The following is a 3,346-nucleotide window of genomic DNA, read 5'->3' on the forward strand; positions in this document are numbered from 1 at the left end:
TAGCGACTTTAACCAGGAGAGTAAGACTTGACAGTGGTATTTAATGTGGGTCCTCCCTTACTCATCTAAACACAGGAGAGGGAGCCACAAACAGCAGAACACCAACACCCAAAGGGAAATCTTGACAGGCTCCAAAGCCCACTGTGATAACCAAAATGGTGAAACACAGAAACAGAAGCAAATGAAACAAGAGACCACCACCAAAGATGAGATTAACATGGAGCAGTTAGGCATGTTAACAAAGCTAGAATTCAGAGCCATGATCTTGAGGAAGCTCAACAGCATGAGTAAGGACATAGAGATGCTGAAAATAAACCAATTGGAAATTAAAAACCACCAAGAAGAGATAAAAAATGATATATCTGAAATGAAAAACACATTGGAAGGTCTAAAAAGCAGAGTAGAGGAAGCTGAGGACTGGATCAGTGAATTAGAAGATAGGGTAGAAAAAATCAACCAATCAAAACCAAAAGGAAAAAACAATTAAAAAACAGGAAGATAGCCCTGGCCGGTTTGGCTCAGCGGTTAGAGCGTCGGCCTGCGGTCCGGAGAGACCCGGGTTCGGTTCCCGCTAAGGGCACGTACTTCGGTTGCAGTTTGTCCCCGGCCCTGGTTGGTCGTGTGGGTGGCAGCCACTCGATGTGTCCCTTCACGTCGATGTTTCTCTCGCTCTCTCCCTTCCTCTCTCTCCCTCCCACTCTATCTGTACAAAAAATGGAAAAATATCCTCGGGTGAGGATAAAAAAAAAACAAAACAGGAAGATAGCTTAAGAGAACTGTGGGACAACTGAAAACATAATAATATTCACATCATAGGAGTCCCCGAGGAAGAAGAAATGAGCAAGGGATAAAGAATATATTCAAAAAAATAGTGACAGACAACTTCCCTAATTTGCTGAAGGAAGAAGGCATTCAAGTTCAAGAAGCACAGAGAGTCCCAAGTAAGAAGAACCCAAACAGGCTCACACCAAGACACATAGTAACCAAAAATTAAAGACAAAGAGAGAATCCTAAAAGCAGCAAGAGAGAAGCAACAGGTTACCTACAAAGGAAACCCCATAAGGATCTCAGCTGACATCTCACAAGAAACACTACAGGCCAAAAGGGTATACCATGATGTAATCAAGGTCATGAAAAACAGGGATCTGAATCCAAGACTACTCTACCCAGCAAGGCTATCATTCAAAATAGAAGGTCAAATAAAGAGCTTCCCAGACAAAAAAAGGCTAAGGGAATACATTAGCACCAAACCAGCACTGCAAGAAATGTTAAAAGGACTACTGTAATTAGTAGAAGAAACAGGAAGAAAAATATAACCACCCTAAACAAAAATGGCAATAAACAAGTATATATCAATAATCACCTTAAATGTAAATGGACTGAATGCTCCGATAAAAAGACACAGAGTAGCTGATTGGGTAAGAAAGCATGACTCATCTATATGTTGTTTACAAGACACCCACCTCACAACAAAAGATTCACATAGGTTGAAAGTGAAGAGATGGCAAAAAATTTTTCCAAGCAAATGGAAAGCAAAAATAAGTTGGGGTAGCAATACTCATATCTGATAAAATAGATTTCAAAATGAAGGCCATAACTAGAGACAAAGAAGGCCACTACATAATATTGAAAGGATCTATCCAACAGGAAGATATAACCTTGATAAACATATATGCACCCAATATAGGAGCACCAAAATATATTAAAAATCTTCTGGAGGACTTACAAAGAGAAATTGACACCAATACAATCATAACAGGGGACTTCAACACCCAGTTGACAGCACTGAATAGATCCTTTAGACAAAAAATTAGCAAGGAAACAGAGACTCTAAATGAAGCACTAGACCAAATGGATGTAATAGATATCTACAGAGAATTACACCCCAAAACTACAGAATTCACATTCTTCTCAAGTGCACATGGGACATTCTCAAAGATAGACCACATGATAGGACACAAACTAAATCTCTACAAGTTCAAGAAGATTGAAATCATGTCAAGCATCTTCTCAGATCCAATGGCATAAAACTAGAAATCAATTGCAACAAGAACATGGAAAGACATTTCAACACATGGAGGCTAAATAGCATGTTATTAAACAATGAATGGGTCACCGAGGAGATCAAGGAAGAAATTAAAAACTTCCTGGAAACCAATGAAAATGAAAACACGACAACACAAAATCTGTGGGATGCAGCGAAAGCAGTTCTGAGAGGGAAGTTCATAGCACTACAGGCCTACCTCAAGAAACAAGAAAAATTCCTAATTGACTATCTAACCTCACAACTTAAAGAATGAGAAAGCAAACAAAAAGAAAACCCCAGAGCAAGTAGAAGGAAGGAAATAGTAAAGATCAGAGCAGCAATAAATGACATAGAGACCATAATAACTATTCAAAGGATCAATGAAACAAACAGCTGGTTTTTTGAAAAGATAAACAAGATTCATGGACCCTTAGCTAGACTCACCAGGAAACAGAGAGAACCCAAATACAGAAAATCAGAAATGAAAGAGGAGAAGTAACAACTGACACCACAGAAATACAAAAGATTGTTAACAGCTACTATGAACAATTATATGGCAACAAATTCGACAATCTATGCAAAATGAAAAAATTTCTAGAAACACACAGTCTCCCAAAACTGGACCGGGAAGAGATAGAAAACTTGAACAGACCAATAACAGCTAAGGAAATTGAAGAGGTAATCAAGACTCTCCCAGCAAACAAAAGCCCAGGCCCAGATGGCTTCACGGGAGTTTTACCGAACATTCAAAAAAGAACTAACACCCATTGTCCTCAAACTATTTTAAAAAATTCAAGAAGAAGGAAGACTTCCAAACTCTTTCTTTGAGGCCAGCATAATCCTAATTCCAAAACCAGACAAAGACACTACAAAGAAGAAAACTACAGGCCAATATCCCTGATGAACATAGATGCCAAAATCTTGAACAAAATACTAGCAAATCGGATCCAGCAATACACCAAAAAAATTATTCACCATGACCTAGTGGGATTCATCCCAGGGATGCAAGGCTGGTACAATATTCGCAAATCAATAAATGTGATACACCACATAAACAATATAAAGAATAAAAACCACATGATCATATCAATAGATGCTGAAAAAGCACTCAACAAAAATCCAGCATCCATTTCTGATAAAAACACTGAGCAATGTGGGAATACAGGGATCATATATCGACATAATAAAGGTCATATATGAAAGACCTACAGCCAACATCATAGTCAATGGGCAGAAACTAAAATCATTTCCATTAAGAACAGGAACAAGACAGGGATGTCCACTTTTGCCACTCTTATTTAACATAGTACTGGAAGTCTT

Source organism: Molossus molossus, unplaced genomic scaffold, assembly GCF_014108415.1.
Source record: "Molossus molossus isolate mMolMol1 unplaced genomic scaffold, mMolMol1.p scaffold_m16_p_7, whole genome shotgun sequence".
Classification (NCBI taxonomy): domain Eukaryota; kingdom Metazoa; phylum Chordata; class Mammalia; order Chiroptera; family Molossidae; genus Molossus; species Molossus molossus.